The 21,834-nt window shown below is 38.5% G+C and overlaps 1 protein-coding gene across 1 annotated transcript in view; it reads left to right on the forward strand.

Annotated features, from left to right (window-relative positions):
* Positions 1-6,625: 6,625 nt before the first annotated feature.
* LOC108603137 (calcium-activated potassium channel slowpoke) overlaps positions 6,626-21,834 on the forward strand; it is a 101,987-nt gene continuing 86,778 nt past the window's right edge. Inside the window, exon 1 of the mRNA XM_033293082.1 lies at positions 6,626-6,724. The gene's annotated coding sequence lies outside the window, so the exon portion shown is untranslated. The remainder of the gene's footprint in view (positions 6,725-21,834) is intronic.

Raw genomic sequence — 21,834 nt, forward strand, 5'->3', positions numbered from 1 at the left:
TGTGTTTTATAAATTATGTAGAAAAACAATATCCAAGTCATACGCACAAATTCAATTACATTTTTCGATAGCGTTTGGAAAATAAGATTATTTTTACATCTTTCTGTAGCTTCCAGAATGTTCTACATTTTTTTCCATTTTGATAACTCTTTGATTTATCGATATATATGGGATATTATTCAAGTACCTGAGATATTTTTGATAGATAGCTTTCTCTCTGCATTTCAAGCATTATGTTCTTAAAATATATTCTCTGTAAATATATTCTCTGTAAAAATAAACTTTGTCCCACAGCAACTGTTCAGCCAAGGAGCAAGTATGATGATTTAGGTAATTCAAAATTACTCAACAAACATATTTTTATTCTCAGGATACCTACATATATTTGCTAATAAGATGTGAACACCCATTCGTGTACACACACATTGACAAACACACACCATAAAGTTTTTGAGATTTCAAGTAGAGTCTTCACCATTTATGAAAAAATAAAAAAGCAACAAGGCAGAAACAGAAAATATAGTCTACTCCGGAGACTTTGATATTCACCTCACCTACAGTCTTCCAATTTAGTGCAGTGTATTCCAGGCGGTAAGTCACGCAAGATACAACATTTGACTTGCATTACTTTAAAAATATTAGGAAATTAATGTTGAGAGAAGTTTTAATGAGCCACTCTCGTTGGCCACAGGACACAAAATTATGGTGGTCGCCACAAAGGCATTTTTCGCCTCAATTTCTTAAATTCCTGGTGTCACAAATTTACATGATAAATTTTTTCTGCTTTCGTTTTTGATAGCCGTAAATTTCCTGCAGAATTTAAAGGTATGCCCCAGATAGTGTAATTAGTGACCAGAATTACCTGTTGAATGTTCTCATTGTCTTTGTTATAATTATGAAATTTATTTTTGTTATATACATATACACAACAAACATTTTAACAGGTTATTATCACAGACTTACTCACACATGCACTTTTTATTGCAATGGATATGTTTTGCATACAAAGTTTTGCTCTTGTGTGTGTAACAGGTCTGTGCGCAGGCAGCACGTGCAATTGCAGACCCTAAAATTTCGGACTTTTCAGTTTTAAGTAGGTGTCACAGTAAATTATAAAATCCCCTAATCCACTCGCTTCGCGAACTACGTAAGCATTGTTTCGCATTTAAAAATAGCTCTGCTGATTAGGTCTTCTGTAAAATGCAATGTTAATGCATTAAGTTATTTTAATGTCACATTGTAATATTCTGCTGATCTTGCTTTCTAGTTCTAGTCTAGAAAAATCATCAATATTTATTATAGTTGTCACATTATAAGGCGTGCTTCCCCAGAGTTGCAGTTTTTCTATTATTATACATTTTTTCAAATACTGTTAGATGATCCGAAAAGTTTTCGATCACTTTTGTACTTTTCGATTTTTTATTTTGGACCTATCAATTATTTTGAAATCTTTCGATATTTTCATTTTTTTATAACTTTTGGAGTTAACAAGAAATATTAAACATGGTTGATTTTTAGGGAAAATACATCTTTATTAGGAAGAATAGTCATTTGTTCAGATTTCCCGTGTATAATATAAAAATGTGAATAATAGTCATACCCGTTTGAGCATCTAAAGTTTACGTTAGTATTGATTTGATGGTATTAAGATGCTTAAATTAAATAAAAATATTAGATTTAGAGCGTTGGAAACCCTTTTTTGGTTCGTTCAGTTACCTATTAATGTCTTAATCCACGCATGTACAATGGTGCTGGGGACCGCCGCCATGAAAGAATAGCGCACAGTCTAATAAAATTACAAAAGCCTTGTATTCCAACATTTATATACACTTTGACTGAGGCATTGCAGCAAACACACGCATGTACTCACACACACATACATATGAATACACAAAGCAGCTATAGCATCACAGCTCAATTTCGCAGTAGCATCAGCAGCGTTTATATGGCGCATCCGCAAGCGCACCCCGCTGTCTGTTCCTAAAAACTAAAATGCTAAGTTATAAAGCCGATCGTTCTGAAATTATCGGTATCAGTTAAAAACATGACATTTGTGATTTATTACGGATTATCGCCGTTTCCTGTGGGTGTAAATCGAATTCGCGTAAGTAGTAGTACTGCCACACAGAAGCGAAATTGTGTTTGAGACCACAAGACAATTACTTGTGCATAGATCCGAGCAGCATTTTGTGCATAGCAGAGAACGGCATGAGTGTACCCACGCAAAAAATTACCATGTTACTACCCACACAAGCAGGCGATATTGCGGCTGTTGCTACCCGACAATTTTTCAGAAGCCGTTACAAGCCTTTTACGTGGGGAAACGCAAAGTCCCGAAAATGTATGTGAGGAAACGCAAAAAAAGGTCATACAATTTTTTGCTCGCCTTATGTGCGCAGCGCGGCTGCCAGTGCAGACAGAGCTAGTTTTTTCTCGCTTATGCTTATATGCCTGCCGATCGTATTTTGTGAGCGCGCACATTTTCTTGTGCCTTTCATTTTCGGCACTTTGCAAGTACCCAGCCTTGTCATATGTATATGAGTAAAGGCTTATGCCTGTGTTGTGTAAGCGCGTATTTACCCATACCCATGATTTTTGAATGCCACCATGGTTTCACCCCTGCCGTTCTCTGGTGCGTAGTCAATTCTTTCCCGAAGCATAGCACACGAAAAAGGTGAAAGTTTTGTTTGTATGTTTTCTGTGTGCTTCCGTTTCGCTACCTGTTGTCGCGTCGCCAATGCAGACAGATCAAGGCAGCAAGCGATATTGTTTCTCGCTTATGCTTATGCCAGCCTATCGCATTTTGGGTTGGCGAACATTTTCTTTTGCGTACATTTGCTTCGTTGTGGCTGAAAGCACACAGATCTTTTCTTGTGTCTCTCCTGTGTATTTTGCGCGTTAGTTGTGCGCCGCACGCACAATTTTTGTTGTGTCTGTGTGCGTACATTGTCCTGTGTTTTCTGTGTGTGTGCTACCATTGTGCTTAAAAAGTGCTACAATTGCCGTTTTCTGATGTGTATAAAAAGTTTTTTTACATGGTGAGTAGAAAATAGATTGTCTGCCGTCGTCTATAATTTGAAGTAATGAATGCACTTTTTGCATAAAAGAATATTATAATTCTATAAATAAAAGAAATATTAATTAATTTAAGAACTCAAGTACTGGAAAGGGTGCAGTATACAAAAACTGTTGGTGGCGAAAAGTTTGGAATTGACAAAAGTCAACAATTTTCTTTTTATCAGTTATATGTCCAGAAATACTTTTTATCAAATTTTATTTTATACCATTTGATATGGGAATTAAATCCCACTAAATAAATTTTATAATATATTTTATATACATATTTTCTTCCGAATGCGTACAAATGTACCGTTCGTCATGCTCATACATACATACATATGTTTATGTCTGTATGTATGTGATTTTGGCGCGTATTTTTAATGGTCATAAGATTCACCACAGTTACTCCGAAAAAGCTCAAAACCAACCAGCTATGCAGCGCTAGGCTCAAACGAAGGCGCACAACTGTCTACGGTGTTAACAAAAAAGGTTGGTCACTTAAAATCGCGTTGTGTTACTAAACTGAAATGTAAGAAAAGTTCTCCAATAAATTAATGAAAATCACACATACTGTGAAAGAATATTTTCGTTCCGCGTAAAAAGCGATTTAATAAAAATTAAATTTTGACGTAATCTGCAACATATTTAACGCATTTAAACACAAAGCTTGCAATCGGTAAAATATATGTACATACATATGAGAATATAAACACAATTATATATTATATATGTATGTATGTATATAATATATGTACATAAACTCAAATGTTCATACCTACGTACATATGTACATAGATGTGTAAATTGTATGTATGTACATATGTAGATACAATGTACATATTTATGTAAATTTGTGAAAAAAAAACGAGAATACCATTAGAAAAAGAAAACTTAATAATTAATTTTTGCATTTGTACATATGTATGTAAATGCATATGTATATGTAAATACATATGTACATACAAGTATACACATGTGACTTATTTATTTACATACATATGCATGTGTGTGTGTTTTACATTAAATTAATCATTTGATTAAAGGCAATAGATGCATGGATACATAGTATGTACATAAATATGAATGTTTTTTAGTATGTTTTTGCGTATATGTACATACATAGATGTACATTCATATATGTATATGCATGTATTTGTGTATGTACAACTAGGATATTGTATTTATGCACACAAATGTGCTTGAGTGGATTTAAAACCATACTTTATTGCGTCTTTACACACATACATATATACATATGTATGTACAAGTACATAAATAATCTGGGGCAGTGTACCCAGTTCCCAGGACAGCAGGAGTAGCGTTCATTGCCTTACAATCGGCTTCACCGCACATTTATGTACGTATGTATGTACATATTTCCGTACAGAATTCTCAGACTTTTTATACATACATATGTACATATTTAGGTTCATTATTTGCCATGGTGACCACTTACTCCTATTTTATTAGTGTGTGCTATTTTCATATACATACATCTGTATATATGTGTACATATGCATTACGCACATAGATACACTTAATTGTAAATATGTATTGTATTTTCAAAAATTTATGTACATACATTTTTAGGTACATACAGATGTTAGTGTTTATGTACACGCAGTTGAGTTTGAGCGCTGAACTTTAGTAGGAAAGGTTTCGGACTACAGTTAATAGGCATGCGCACGAGAAAACGCGAGAGAATGTTGAGAACTAAAGAAACCGATTCTAAGCTGTCGTCTGCTTTCATGTGTGTTTCACGGCGTTATTCAGATACATATTTACGCACAATGTTCATATGTACATACATACATACATACATGACAGTGTTGTGTTTCTTTTATTACGTATTATAGTTCTACTTCAATAGACAGTAGCTTTCGGCGAAAATATACGAAAACGATTGCTCATATGTTCATACATTCATACAAATTGAAGGCCTATTCCTGTGTTTCGGATCCAACATTCGCGTATTTGTACGCATATTTTCATGTTTCATGTTCAGCTTGCTTTGAGATTGGCTTATTTGCATACATAAATATTTTGGAATTTGAAACTTTTAGGAATAAATACTATCAAAAGTAATTACTTGTCTGTGAAAAAAGATTGGAAAATTTGACTTCCGTAAAGTTCCATTATAAAAAATTTAAAGTCGATATTTCGATTATTACAACATATTTTGCATAATCAACAAAGTCTAATTCCACAAAGTATGTGAAATATATATGTATGTATGTATGTAAGCTATTAAATCATTATCAATCAATAAAGACGTTGATGTTTTTTTATTTACACAAATTAACAAAACGTAATATCCACAACAATCCAAAATTAGAATTTTAGTTAAATTAATTACGTTAAATTGTGTAAATAAAAAGCGTATTTATTTTTTAAGTTTCATTTTTTTTTTTTTTTTTGCATATATTCGACTTATATAAAAGACATATAGTCGAATTTGTTGAAGGACCCAGCTTTGCTCTTATTTACAAATAACATTAGAAGCTAGAAATATAAATATATAAATGTTTCTAATATATATATATTGGTAAATAACACTATATTCGCATACGCATAAACGAATTAATTTAAAATTCATTACTAAAATTAATTTTGAGCACCCTAGATCAATTTAACGAACGCCTTAGAAAATTTTTAGAAACACCTACACCTTACTGCAAAAAAAAAATATCTGCATACTTTTCTGGATATACTTTCATATTTGTAAACAAAAAAAATATCGGTAGAGCTATTTCTCAATTAGACTAAATTATTTCTTACTATTATTATTATTTCTTAATTAGTTTAAATAATTGTTGGAAGCCTTGTTGGAAGATACAAGCATACAACATATTTTAAATTTTCTATAAAATTTAAAGCCTGTTTTCCGTTGCTTACACTATTTTTAAGTGTACATGTATTTACTTGAAATCTAATTTATATTAGATATCTCGTAAGTCCTGTTTTTATCGTAGATTATGGTATATTAACCAAGTTTGCGGTAAACATTCAAACGACTGTATTATCCACTTTTGTACATGAAATACTTTCATTATTTCAGAGGTAGGGAATGTTAGGATATGCCATCGTTTTGGTATATTATATAGTTTATATATTTTGCAGCTTGAATATGTAATCTAATGTTTCATTATCAGCGTTTGAATTTATTACAACTTTTATTTACTGTTTTTGGCTTAAATATTATTCTATTAGCCCATATGAGGTACATATGCTAATATGTATTGTAGTAGAAGCTTTTTATGTTCATGTATGTCAAATGGTAGCCATCTAAATATGTAAATCTAAATAAATACATGTAAAATGTATATATTTAATATAAAGATGCATGTGCATTTGTTTGAATGTACAAATAATAATATACATAATAATAATAAACGTATTTATAGCTGAGTTAAAACGGAATATAATTCGAGAATATTCGTCCAATTTATGTCCACATGTGCGTATTCATATTAACCCTTGCAGTTAAATTTGAATAAATATAAAAACTTAACAAGTATAACAATTCTCTAACTTTCGCGATAACTAGGAATAATACAATTTATTGAAAAAATCGACAACAAAATTCGTCACAACAATTTATGTGCTATTTGTGCTGAATGTTGGCAGCGCTGGAGCCCTGCCTCGGTGGATTAGCCTGTACTAGGTAAGTCCTTTAAAGCAACTAATAGCAATAATATGTGCAGAGGACACACGCCTTATTTAACTAAAAACCAATTTAAATAACTAATAATTATTACTAAGGGGGAAAATTTGCATAAATAAAATGTTCATTTTTGGTTGCAAATAGATTTTTAAGTATAAATAATATCATTAGCTATTGATAGTTGCACTATTTTAAAATATATATACATATTTATTTGGATATTATTTGATTTGGATATCTAGAAAGTAACTGCTCGTGTTATTTAAGCGGGAGCTTTTTTTTTTTAACATTTTTTGTTGTATTATATTTTATTTTTAATTTGAAAAAAAATTAAAAAACCACTAATTAATATTAATATTAAGTGCACATTTGCCGTTCTCTGGATTCCACAACTGGAAACTTTTAAAAAAGCTAACCTACGCAAAGCAGAGGTGACCTTGCTATCGGTGATCTCTATGCCCCCAGTACTATTTCTATTTCTATTTGCTATTTTGCTTTTGTCACCGAGAATACAAACAAAAAAAATGTTTATACATTAGGTTAGGTTAGATTCGACAGTTAGAGCTGGAAAATCATCGATGTTTTGATGTTTTTCAGAAAAACATCGATACATCGCTTTTTTTAGGGTTTTTTTTTTTTTTTTTTAAATGTATTATACTCGCACATTATATGGGAATACCATAAATAAATCAAATGTGTAAAAGTTCTTTATAACAAATTATGCTTTGCTTGCGATCCATAGTTTTCTGTATTTATATCTTCAAAATTCAAAAATAAAACCATATTGTTCAACACAAAAATTAAAATTAAATCACAATTCAATTAAAACGAAAATAAAAAGCAATATCAAGTTATACTGAAAAAAAGTAGAAAAAAGCAACATATCTAATAAGAAGATATCCAATCATTTTTGTTTAGATAGAATATCATGTTGACATTTTTTGGTTTTACCGAGATTCGCGTTTTTTGCTAACAACAAGTCCTGCATTGCTGAACATCCTCTCACTTTCAGTAGAGGTGGTCGGTAAGCAAAATTATATATTTCGAAAAGCATGTTTTGAATGCAGTGTCATTTGATACAAATATTTGATAAAAAATATATTTGTTTAGCTTGCCAAGATTTTTCCCTGCTGGGTAAAGAGGAAACATCGAGGTTTTCAAACATCGATTTTTGGAAGACATCGATGTATCGATACATTGCCGATCGTTTTCCAGCTCTATTGGACAGGCTTCCCTAACGGGACCACCCAAAGTCTATGGGGCCCATTGTGATGCCTGTATATCTGTAGGAGTAAATGGGGTATGGGGTGGTTGACGGGATGTATGAAGGAAGGGGGCCTGCCTCTGTTAAGTCTTTGGATCCTGTTTTTACTGCCCACAGGTAGTGTGCCCGTAAAACCATCCGGTTGAGTCCAGAAACTTAGCCAGGTTTTCCAACCCTACCTCTACAAGGTTACTTAGCCCCTCGTGAAAGGCTTTTCCGAGCAATCGGAATCGTCAAGTTCCGTTTCAGAAAACATACGTACATCGCTTTTTTTTAGGGTTTTTTTTTTTTTTTTTTGTTGTAAATGTATTATACTTGCAATTATTGGCAATTAATGCGTTATTTATGTCAACTCGACCACAAGCTTTTCGAACTGAATAGCTCGAAATGGTTTAGAGATTAAAGATAAAGTTGTTTTTGAATTTACCAAATGAAATCAGATATGTTCAAACACAAAACTGTCTCTTGAACCACAATTCAATTAAAACGAAAATAAAAAGCAATATCAAGTTATACTGAAAAAAAGTAGAAAAAAGCAACATATCTAATAAGAAGATATCCAATCATTTTTGTTTAGATAGAATATCATGTTGACATTTTTTGGTTTTACCGAGATTCGCGTTTTTTGCTAACAACAAGTCCTGCATTGCTGAACATCCTCTCACTTTCAGTAGAGGTGGTCGGTAAGCAAAATTATATATTTCGAAAAGCATGTTTTGAATGCAGTGTCATTTGATACAAATATTTGATAAAAAATATATTTGTTTAGCTTGCCAAGATTTTTCCCTGCTGGGTAAAGAGGAAACATCGAGGTTTTCAAACATCGATTTTTGGAAGACATCGATGTATCGATACATTGCCGATCGTTTTCCAGCTCTATTGGACAGGCTTCCCTAACGGGACCACCCAAAGTCTATGGGGCCCATTGTGATGCCTGTATATCTGTAGGAGTAAATGGGGTATGGGGTGGTTGACGGGATGTATGAAGGAAGGGGGCCTGCCTCTGTTAAGTCTTTGGATCCTGTTTTTACTGCCCACAGGTAGTGTGCCCGTAAAACCATCCGGTTGAGTCCAGAAACTTAGCCAGGTTTTCCAACCCTACCTCTACAAGGTTACTTAGCCCCTCGTGAAAGGCTTTTCCGAGCAGTGAAAGGCTTTTCCGAGCAATCGGAATCGTCAAGTTCCTTAAAGTATATGTCAAGTTGCTTCTTAATTTTATCGCTTGCAAGAAAGCGTATATATCCGCCTGGAACACCGTGCACCAGTCAGGATGTCGGTAGGAAAGCCGCGCATCAATGTCACAGGAATAAACTCCTTATCCTGTGGGTTCTTCCGTCTTTGATCCATCCGTATAGATTTACAGCTCAGTTCTTGTTCGAAAGAAGGTTTAAAAACTCGATTTATTTAAATTAATTTAATTCATTAAAATGGACGTCGATAGTCACTTTCGTTCACAACCTTCTGTCCTATCGAGAGCAGAATTGTGCTGTGGCTACGCAGCTTGAAGAGGCTTAGTGGTCGTAGCCCGACCACACTCCTCGCCGCTCTGTACTTGAGGAAAATTCCTATCGGGCTTAAGTCTCATATGGTATCTAAGGCTGCTTGAGGAGTAGAACGTAAGCATCCTGTTACACTCAGGCAACCCAGTCTTCACTCCATATGTTGGGATGGGCCTAACGACTGCAGTACACCTGATGTATCTCTTCCCAAAATTCTTCTTGCATATGTAGTGGTCTTGTAGTGCCTTTTTTCCTTTTCTCCGAGTTTCTTCGCTAGAAGAGCTTAGAGTCCAGTATTATTCCGAGTTACTTCGCCACTCTTCAAAGCTTGAGCTGCGTTCCTCCAACTGTTGGAAGTTGGATCTTGTATTTTTGTGTGAACAGAACGAGTTTGGTTATCTGTTAATTTGGCCCCAAGTCCGTTTCGCTCTGTCCAGCGCATAAGCTCGCTGATTGTAGGCAAGAACTTGCCTGTAATCAGTAAAACTAGGTGCAGAGTTTGATGTTGATCATTCTGGAGCTAAGCATGTTACTTATCCATTGTTTTATCATCGGTTGTAAGCCAATGCTGTTGTTATTGACTCGATCCTGGCATTGTTGAATGCATCCCCTTTGTCTAGAAAGGCTGCCAACGCAAACTCCTTTCCATGCAGTGTGCCTTCTATCATTCCTACTCAACTGATCTACCTTTAAGGTAGGCGTGTTGGTCTGCACTGAATGCTTGATGTGTCAGCAATGTACAGGTCTAGTAGTCGTTCCAGTGTTGTCAGTAAAAACGATGAAAGACTGAGCACTGATGAGCAATATCTTTCCTGAATTGGGAATGAAAGCTAGTCTAAATTCTCTCCATTTTTTCGGAATGTACCCTGTTACTAGGCATACTTTAAAGGTTTCTAAGAGCCATGGTATGAGGCAATTGCTTACCGCTTGTAACATGGATTTGTAGGGTGGAACGATTTGATAGCACAGATTATCTTGTTTCGATTATTATTTCATCTATTAGTCGATTCCTATCCGTATTCAACTCATTTGTAGTTTGCCTGCTGGTGGTGAGGTTGTTTATCGCATTCTCTGTATCAGCAGCTAGGCAGCCTGGGAAGTGAGTGTTTATCAGTACCTACAGAGACTCCTGACTATCCCTTGAGAAGTTGCCAACTCAAAGTAAACCTGGTTTCGTTGGATCTTTTGCTAACCGTCGAAGTCTGGATGCTTCCGTAATGCTGGTTTGATCTTCGCAAAAGGCAGCCCAAGAGTCTCTTTTGGCCCTTCTACATTACTTTTTAGCTTGAGGCGATAGGCTTCCCAGTCCGCCCATCAGTTTTTGTCCTTAGCTCTATTGCAGAGTCTACTTCCTGATTTGACCGAGCACCGGAGTCCAGCACGTACTGCGGTTTGACTTTGGTGCTCGGCAAATAGAGCAGGATTTGAAAAAGTCTTTATACAGGGTGTCTGTGACATTTTAGGTCGATTCCTCTAGAGTGCCGGGATTGTCTAACCCGGACACATTGCGAGAATCTGATGTTGTAATGAACCTTTTGGCTCGACTGTTTTGCAGGGCAGCTCAGTCGGGTGGGCTTGGTACAACAAATTTGTTGTTGCTTGCGATAATTAACTGATAATGCTAGGTTTTGTATATATTCACTTGCTTATTGTTGCCTTCACGGCTTGTATTGTTGTATAATGTTGTGGTCTTGTTGTTGTAGTCACTCGAAAGTGGCTGCTTTGAGTGGAATACTTTATTGCCATGATTACACCAGTGTTTATACAATAACAATTGCACTCTAGGTCGCTAGGATTACACCAGCTTGTTATACAACGAGGATTACACTCTAGGTCGCTAGTATTACACCAGATTGTTGCAGTAAGGATTACATTCTAGTTCGCTAGGATTACACCAGGTTGTTGTACAACGAGTGTTACACTCTAGATCGGTAGGATTACACTAGATTGATTTGTATAAAACGGATTACACGCTGGACTATTTTAAGTCTGTTCACCTGATCTTCACCTCGCTTGTAACTTGTCTTGCTGCCTTGACTTGATCCTTGATCCTTTTGTGCTTAGCAAGAACAGTAAACTTTGCTGTTTTCGCAGTAACAGTGATGCATTTAATTGACTTTGTGTTTAGTGCAACTTTACGCGACTGTACTTTTGTTTGTGGGAGTCATTTTTTGGCTCCTCACATTGTTTTTTCCTAAAGGGCACCTAGGCCTCTGAACAAGGGTTTTGATGTTTTCTTACAAATGGTGAATCTTTTTCTTCAAATGGTACGTATGCAGATGCCAGGTACAGGTTGGGCCTGTTCCTTCGTTCGCATAGTGCTACCGTTAGGTCTCCGTTACTGAAACGTGAAGAGAAAAGAACATTAAGTCAAGGAGATGATTTACATGCGATCTTAGTCCACAAACTTTTTCTCCCACGATCCAGGTGGCACTTGGATTCGTGACCAATGTTGATTCATAAATCCTTGCATTTTCCTATGTTGCGAGCGAGTCCTCTCGTTATGGTCCAGTCGCTAGTATCAATGCTCTCGTTCTTGCGCTTGATCATGCCCAGTAGGATTCTGTCCTCCTTCATTGAAGTGGAACCCATACCTTGATGTTCGTCCGCTCAGGAACCTGGCCCGTGCGTACTACGTCAAACGTTTTGGACTGTGTCTTTGATGAATCGTTAAGATTCATCGTTGCCACAAGCCACCGCAGGTACGGGCTCTCAGTCCGGAACGTCGTCTCATGTGTTGATGGCTTTAAAAAGTAGGACCCAGTTATCCGGTGAAAATCTTCCTTCCGGATCTTATGTGTCGATAATGACAACCTGAAGTTCAAGCTTCAAGCCTAGGATAGCCAGGATTTCTCCCGGACAAACCCGTTTGCTCTCCACTAGCAGAGTCTTTTCATCTCTGTCTTTTTATTACGGGGGCAGAAGGTTTCTGCTTCTTGTTTTCCCCAGCCTGCTTAGTCTGTGTGGTCTTATACAGTACAATGAGTGCGATAGCTCTTGCTCCGTCGTTGAATTGGCCGTAATCATGTCCTCAGCATTCAGATCCACCCGTCTTATCTTTTCGTTGTCGTTACATCCCCGGGTCGCTCGGGAGAATGCAGTGTCCATAGCCCATCCGGCACCCTTAGCTAGAGGATCTTTACCGACCAACTAAAACAATAACAACAACAACATTTTGTACACAAGCAAAAGAGAGTTAATGATGTAAACTTAACGTAGAATGAAAAAAATTTATTCACAGAATAATTGATTTTGGCATATTGTAACAATTGAATATAATAAGCAACAGTTTTTAAAACAACTGGACAAAAAAGTTGGGCGCCACCAAACTTTTATATACATTTTGACATCACACACAACACTAACGCGTCAGAGCTAGTTGTCGCTGTAGGGTCAGCAGTGACGCCGCCGACTGTGTCGGTAGCGACGTTTTTATCAACAAAATCAAGCCCCACTGTCTATATTGAAAATTAGAATGTGAATAATTCACAAGTTATTTATCCGAGAGTTCTGAAATTTTCGACATCGGTCAAAAACATGACAAAGCGTATTTGTGATTTATTTTATTTTTAAATATTTTTTAATTGCTTAATATTGTAGTTGAAACCTTTTTTTCAACTTGTGGTGGAGGGGGGAGGAAATAAAACAAAATAAAATAAAAGCGATATGTCTTGGGTAGAGGAGCACCTATGTACCAAGTTTGTTTGCTCTAGCTCTTATAGTTACTGAGAAACACGCACTCATACATACGGACGGACGGACAGTTTGTCTTGGTGATCAAGAATATATATACTTTGTGGGGTCTCCCATGCTTCCTTCTACTTCCCTGTTACATACATTTGCACACCTTCATAATACCCCTTTCCATTTTTTACAAATTTGGCATAGTGTATAACAATGCGTGACAATATGTAAACTGAGTTCAAACAGTAATTATTGAGAAAATGTTGTTTCTTAAATGCCTAGCTAGAGGACATCATAACGTTAGGGCCCCTGATTTGGCTAAAATCCACAGGAAACCTAGCTTATAAAGAAAAGACTCTAACATCGAAAATTCTCCGAGCCCTTGTTCAGCATGCGCAGACTGCACAAATCTTTATGTGTGCAACATGGGTAACCGTCTCTTTTTTCCTAGCGACTACCGTCGATTCTAGCACTGTTCGGAACTAAACCGTGTCATTGACCATACAATATGCTTAGGTATTTAATAATCGACCCTCAACACTGCACTTCCATAATGGATACGCTACAGGAATGAGTCATATCGTCCTCTCATGAAAAATCCTCCTTTGACGCGATTAAGCATTGTTGGTCTGAAATGCCTAGCAGTATTGTTCCGTCATTGATCGTCAGAATGAACATGCCCGATGACGGTCAGACCTTTTCAGGAGGAGAGTAGTTAACAAATAACTCCAACGGCCAGGCGAACGATCAGTGCAGATCAGTGACTCGCATGGCCAGAATTAACCTCGGCCATAATTAAGCAATCCGAATAAAATAAGGCTTATAACTAAGTAGAATCAAATAAACAGAACGGCATCCTCGCCTCAAAATACTACTCGTGCGCAATTTCATTTCCATGAACCAAGCAAGATTAACTGGCGCCCAACTATAAAAGCCCACGGTAAATTAAAATAATAAAAGTGGCAACCAACTGCTAGTCCGAAATTTTCTGCATCCCAAGGAGGCGAGAATTTTTGTGAAAGCACACAACGAGTTGTGTTTAAAAAAACAAAAATACCAAACAGTCACCGAAGCCGCTGGAAAATAAAAAAAAAAACACATGTAAGTGAATTGTTTAATGAAGGGGCCTTTAGTTCATGCGAATTGTAAACTGCGAGCTCTCCATTTTTATTTAATTATAAATAAATTAATCAAATGAGTGATAGTGAAACCGATTTAAACTTTGACAAACGTAGTAAATGCTGCAGCACCGACAGTGCATACTTAAATTTATTAGCTCGTGACCGCGGCAAAAGCAAAATGAATATGTCGCCGGAACAATTTCAAGCAGCCCTCGAGAGCCCAATAAATAGCGCTTTGCAGGTACAAGCGGAGGCATTCAATGAACAAATAAATGAATTGGCAGGCAAAATAGACAAACACCAACAATTAAAGCCTACAGAGACATTATTATTGATGATACCGTAGCTTGCATGAGCCTTTGGATGCAGTCAAGTGCCTGTCCGAATTTAGCGGCTCGCAAGAGTGTTATGTGTCATGGCGGCAGGCAGCCCGAGCCGCATATAAAATTTTCGATAGATATAATGGCAGTTCCCGCCACTATCAGGCAGTTTTAATTATCAGGGGCAAGGTGCGCGGCCCTGCGGATGCCGTCCTTGCATCTTTAGATACCCCTTTAAACTTTGAAGCCATAATTAGCAGATTGGACTTCACATACAGTGACAAGCGTCCGATCCATGTCATCGAGCAGGAACTCGGCACACTGAGGCAGGGAAATATGACGATCGTACAGTACTACGACGAGGTCGAGAAGAAGTTAACCTTGTTGGCAAACAAGATTAACATGACCTATGACAGCACATTCGCCAATTGCCTATGCGAAAATTTCAAAGACAAACAGTTATATAAGACCCTTTGAACAGTTAAGAGGCATAACCCCGGTCGACAAACCTTTCTCTATTCACGTTTCGAACAAGATTACAGAAAAGTGCCTTCTGCCAATGTTTGGCATAATTGCTCCATTCTTTTTGTTGGAGAGTCTTTCCACCTTCGATGGGATTATCGGGCATGATCTGCTGCTAGAGACGGGAGTAGACTTATGTCTAAAAAGAAATGAAATAAGTATAGGATCTAAATCCGAAAAACTTTTGTGTGTGTGAACCTAACTAAGGCAGTGGACATCAAAGCCCCCCCACATATTAAGACACGGTTCCTGCAAATGCTTAGGGACAGACACAAGGCCTTCGCCGACCCTGACGAAGCACTTCCGTTTAATACTTCGTTGGTAGCAACCATACGAACCGAAAACGAAGAGCCCGTTTATTCCAAGCTATACCCTTATCCCATGGGCGTAGCTGATTTCGTCGACACAGAGATAAAAAATCTCCTTAAAGATGGCATCATTCAAAAATAGAAATCGCCATACAATAGCCCAATTTGGGTGGTGGACAAAAAAGGTGTGGACGAATTTGGCAATAAAAAGCAGCGTCTCGTATTGGACTTCAAAAAACTCAACTCGAAAACCATAGCTGACAGATATCCGATGCCAAATATCACTACAATATTGGCAAATCTCGGACTGGCTAAATGGTTCACAACGCTAGACCTTAAGTCAGGATACCACCAAATAACTTTGGCGGAACGCGACCGCGAAAAGACTGCATTTTCGGTGGACGGAGACAAATATGAATTTTGCAGACTCCCGTTCGGGCTTAAAAATGCGGAAAGCATTTTCAGATAGTTCTCGAACAGTCCAGGTTTCCTTTAACAAGAAAATTTATAATTTTCAGCAGCAAAACGCGCCACATATTGCATTTCACGGACAAAGAATCCCTCATAGGGCAGATCAAATCGCTTGTAAATCCCGGAGTCGTGAACGCAATCCATTGCGATTTTCTCACGCTGGCAAAAGTGCAGGACGAGTTGGTCAGGGCTTTCCCCACCACAAAGTTCCAGCATTGCAAGAAGATGGTTACCGATATCTTCGACTCTAACGAGAGGAGAGAGATCATGACCGAGGAGGAGAATAATCGCACTCGCAGAGCCGCGCAAGACAATGCAAACCAAGTTATGGCGGATTATTATTTTCTAAGATTGACGAATCTTGCTAAAGAAGTCGTTTCAAATTGCAGAATTTGCCGCAAGGCAAAATACGACAGACATCCAAAGAAACAGGAACTTGGCCGAACGCCAGTTCCTGCGCGCGCTGGGGAAATGTTACATGTCGACGTTTTTTCGACAGATAAAAAGCAGTTTCTGACATGTATCGATAAGCTTTCCAAATTCGTAGTAGTGCAGCCCATTGCATCGCGCACTATTGAGGATGCTAACGGTCCTCTAATGCAGATAATGAATATATTTCCTCACGCGAGACAGATTTACTGTGACAATGAACCGTCTCTGAACTCAGAAACGATAAAGTCCCTATTGTCAAACAGTCAAACTAAATATTTAATTTAATTTATTGATTATTAATTAATTGCTTAATAAATTAATAATTATAAATTAATAAAATATATCAAACTACTAAAAAGATGAATCGTAAGCAAAGACAGCGCGATGCAAGACGAACGCCGGCTTTCGCTTCAGCGAAACAACGCGACTTCTCTTCGTGGCCGAGCCCAACTCAAAAATACGCTGATGCCAGTACTATTTCGAACGGTCATTACCCCTGACCTAAATTCGACACTTTGCACTTACAATGATCGAGCCGTTCTTGCTCTCCAGCTCTACGCGTTCAAGAGCACGAGTGCATTGAGCAACATCGAAACAAGCAAAAGCTGGGCATGGCAATGGGCCGAGCGACACTGCTGGGCTCACCTACGGGTGACTAGCACAACAGTCTGTCTGCACTACCGCACATAACTAACAAAACGACCCAACGGAATCGGCCGCCCGCCGCGCCACGGCGATCGTTGCGCAACACTCGTCCCTATGTGTTCATCGCGCAAGAAAAGCCGTATGCAATCAACAATCAAAACAAGCAACCAAAACATCCATCAATAACACGCAAGTGATCCCTGGCTCGTGAGACTGGAGATGGTCGCTAATTCAAATTGAAACGGAAGTGAAGCCCTAATGCCAAGAGCGGAAATGACCCGCAGCAATATAAAGCAGCTCTCAAGCGAGAAAAAAACTTGACACCACCAATGATTTCAAATTTAGCGAAACAACTCAGTGTCGCCAAGCCCCAAGAAGGCGTTTAAAAAGAAGCCCACACCTCCGATTATATACGGGCGAGAAAAGTTCCAATGTGTGCAAAATTATAGAGCTCATTGGACAAGACAACTGAATTCCTTTAGGGGTAACTATTCGTGAAACAAGTTCAAACGAAGTCAGAAGAAAGCGTTTAGAATATTATCCAGATCTAAAGCGACCACTAAATTGAAGCTTTAGAATATTATCCAAGCATCTAAACGACAGAAAGGGCTTACAAGTGGTCTTAAAGGCTAGAATCAGGTAACACCGCGAGAATAGACTCAGGCTTCTACCTGATAAAGGCTTTAAACGCCCCAAACAGTCTTCAACATCCTTAAACGAAGATAAGAAGCCCCAACCGCTCTTAGGTGGAGCTGAGCCACCACAATCTCTTAACAAAAAAACGAGGGCACCCTATCTAGTACAAACGGTTCAGTTTCTACTGCATCGAGAATCACACTGTAGAGACGAGCGGCACGATAACGCACGGCCCATGCATGGTTATGAAGTGTCAAGAAGTTATGGCCACACACGGTCAGTACTGCACACTCCCGCCCGTGTGAGTCAGTTTGTGGACAGCTTCGATCCGCCACACTGCTAGCAAGCAAAGACGCTTAGTACCAAAGTGTCAGCAACTGCGTGGTAATCACAGCATCTGAACTTACAGAGGTGTGGCCATCTATGAGGAAGTTAAAAAGTCGAGTCAACAGCGATCCACCACGACCGAGGCGCACGCGCAAATGTACGGCTATTACACTAATTAAATGCACCCACGCTTCTTTTGTCGCACCAGAGGGGCCTGGGGGGTCGCTTGACTCGCGGTCATCAATAAGGGAAAATGTGACATTTGCAGGCGCTTTGAAATCAGGATTGCACCCCACTGCGCCAAATACATTGCACCCAAACTCACCTAACTCTGAGATAAATATGGCAAACCATGGCACTGTTCTCTAGCCTGCAATAAAGCATTACGGAGTTCATGTCCTTCATGCGGACAACTATGCAAGATTTAATGCGTAATCAGAATCTCTTGATACAAATGTTAGTATCACACCAGTCCAAATAATCAATGGCTTCTCTACCTATATCCATGTGGAATGCTAATGGCGTTTCACAGCTATTAACTTGGTTATCTCAAATTCCTGCTCGGACCAACAACATTGACGTCATGCTATTGTGTTCAGAAAAACACATCTGACAACAAATATTAACTCTCAAGTTAAGAGCTACCATTCTATGTTCGAATCCCGATTGGCATAGCACACAGGTGGGACTGGTATCCTGATCAGAAACCGTATCAAGCATCACCGTGTATAAGGAGCTGCGCAGAAAATTATTTACAAGCCACAATAAGAATAAAACTGGATACTGGTAACAACTTACTCTAGCGCAGTTTAATTGCGCCTTCGTGTTCCCATACTGAAGGAGAGATTCTTGGCACGTTCTCGACTGCACTGAGAGGCCATTGTATAGCAGCAGGAGATACAATGCAAAGCACAAACACTGGGGAATTCGCCTTGTGACTCCAAAGCAAAGCAGCTCTATATGCAATTATAAAAGCAAAGCAACAACTGCCGGACAGTTCCCGGAAGACAACATACTGGCACGACCCAAATAAAATGCCTGACTTGTAATCTTAGACTTCCAATACCAAAATAACCTCCGGAAATTGAATCGTGCCAAAAGTCTCTCAGATTTCTCAGGCTGACCACTCACCCGTCCTAATTAATTTACTCAGTCATCCAGTAACTGATGATAACCGCTTAGATTGACATCACACAAAACCAAATGGATCTGCTATAGGAAATATAAGTTTACCCATTGAGCTAATCCTGTACTCAACGTTAAAGAGGATATCGACAGCCTTATCAAACACTAAAGTCCAATTTTGTCACCGCAGCCCGCCATTGCAACTCCTCAACGCACCAAGTGCCTACACTCTTTACACACAATGAAGACAAATCAGCAAGAGCAACTACGTTCTAGAAAGCGAGCGTTGACAGAATGGCAGTGCATCACAGGTCGCTAGTGCACGTCAAAGGCTAAAGGACGCCCCCGAAGCTTACCAAAGCGGTGTAAAACAACAAGAAGCAAATAGCTCAACATCGCTACATCGCAACTATCATCTTCTTCTACGAAGAACTCACTGTGGAAAGCTCATTCAACTCTATGCCCACCAACAGAAACTGTGATGCTTATGCTAAAGAAACAACTAGGCGGCTGGCCCGCGTGATGAGACAGAGCCAAAACATTTGCGGGACACCTTGAAAATGTGTTTCAGCAATTCCTGCCACAAATTCATTCACATGACCAACATTAACAAGTGTACTCTCAGCTTTCAACAGAGCAAACGCCCAACGAAATCGCACACATCAGCAAAAACCAGTTGAACCCGAAATCACCAGGCTTCCACCAAATAACGCCAAAATGATTATTGAGCTGCATATTGTGCAAGTTTGTCCCTCGCGCAACCTCTCACTGCGTTCACAAGCTTTGGTTATTCCCAGAGGATTGGAAGAAAGTCAATATAAATAATGATACAATGAGCCGAGGGCAAAGACACACAAATGAAGATCGGTGAGGGTGACGAGTCCCATAAGCCTAACTATGCATGCCTGTCAAAACTTTTGAAAAATGGCATTGCTGACTCGGATAAATCCACTATCTAGAATCCATAAAAAAATTCACATTCACATCGCATAAGATCAGAACAACGCTTCCTAATAATACACTCAAATTATTAGAGTCGAATTATGTATATTGACAGGAAATTTTGCGAGTGAGATGCAGATATTTAGAGTCCTATCATTATGACAATGTAAATTTGCGTGAGATGCTATGGTCTGAACATGTTAGGTTACTCCCTAAACAGGCAAAATGTGTCCACCAGCTTCACACTAAACGCATTCCGCACTGCCGCAAGCAAACGAAGTGACCGTATTTGAGTACACCCGACAGAGACTCACATGGCCGTAGCACATCGAAAGCCAGCAGAGAACGCAACTAAAAAAAGCCAGTAGCCTCCCACTGGCTTATCAACGCCGGTCCTCTCTCGCCTTGATACAAGGTCCTGCTTTACAATTCCGTAACTAAAACCCAGCTGGACCTATGGCTCCCAATATGGGGGAACGCTAGCAATAGCAACATGGATATTGTCCAGAGATCCAGTCAAAAATCCTAAGAACTATCACCGGGGCACCGTGCGGTAACGTTTCGAACGAAAAACAATACGGAAAGTTCTAAATATTCAAACCAGTTCAGAGATGTTGAATGAGATGCACAAGTAAAATATGACAGCAAGCTTTCTTCGCATCCTAATCCCCTCGCGCAACAAGGATAGATAGAGCAGAGTGTTTGAAACGGGTGAGAAAGTGCTGGTAAAGACCAATAGGAGGTTGGGCAACAAGTTGACGCCCCTATATGTTGAAGGAAAAGTAGAAGCCGATCTGGGGCGCCGATCTGGCGATGGTCAACAAATTGCTGAAGTGATCGTCAGAATAAACATGCCCGAGGACGGTCAGACCTTTTCAGGAGGAGAGTAGTTAACAAATAACTCCAACGGCCATGCGAACGATTGTACGGTTGCACAGATTGGCACTCTAGAAGTATCGGAGTTTCCAGCTGTGCAACCAGGTGGCGCAATGTATGATGACTATCGACTTTTTCGAGAGTAAAAAACGCATCAAAGCAACAACAAAGCTCGCAAAAAAATTTTTGACACAACAACAAACACATGAAAGTGTTGTTGCTACGCTTGCGCAGTCGAGACAAGGCAACAACAAACACATGAAGTGTTGTTGCTATGCTCGCACAGGCGAGACAAAAAAAAATTCGAAAAATTGTTTGTGTAAATTTGCATTGGCTTATGGAAGGAGCGCGTATATATATTCGCATTTGCTCTTCCTATGCTGAAGAGCAATTACGAAAACAAATGAGCACACTGAGCATAGGGCTGGACGCCCCTGATTTAAATATGACTTTGCTAGGTAATAAATTCATATAATAAAGCGTTGGAAGCATTCTGATTGAACAATAAAATATATTTCAGAATATTTATTTTGACTTGCTGCATTTGGGAAAAATTTCATATACCCAATAAACCCTGCAGCCCATCTTTTGACAATTTGCAGCGTTAAACTGATATATTCATCCTCTTTTAAAGGCACCTAACTTCATGCGACTCAGATCACAGATGCCATTTTACAAAAAGACAAAGTGTGCACGTATTACCTGACTTCCATGCAGCAGATTGATGTTTGGTTTCAGGGTTAGACTTAAACATGAGACATGGTCATCACCAGTTAGGATCGATGAATGAATGAAGAAAGTCTTCTCAGCAGTTTTTTGGTTTTCATTTAATTCGTGTGGAACAAAACGCCCACTGACGTTTTTTTTACCCAAATCTTCGGTCAAAATTTTCAAATCAGTTTTTTTTACACGTATTTAGTTCCTAAGCTAACATTCTC

Source organism: Drosophila busckii, chromosome 2R, assembly GCF_011750605.1.
Source record: "Drosophila busckii strain San Diego stock center, stock number 13000-0081.31 chromosome 2R, ASM1175060v1, whole genome shotgun sequence".
Classification (NCBI taxonomy): domain Eukaryota; kingdom Metazoa; phylum Arthropoda; class Insecta; order Diptera; family Drosophilidae; genus Drosophila; species Drosophila busckii.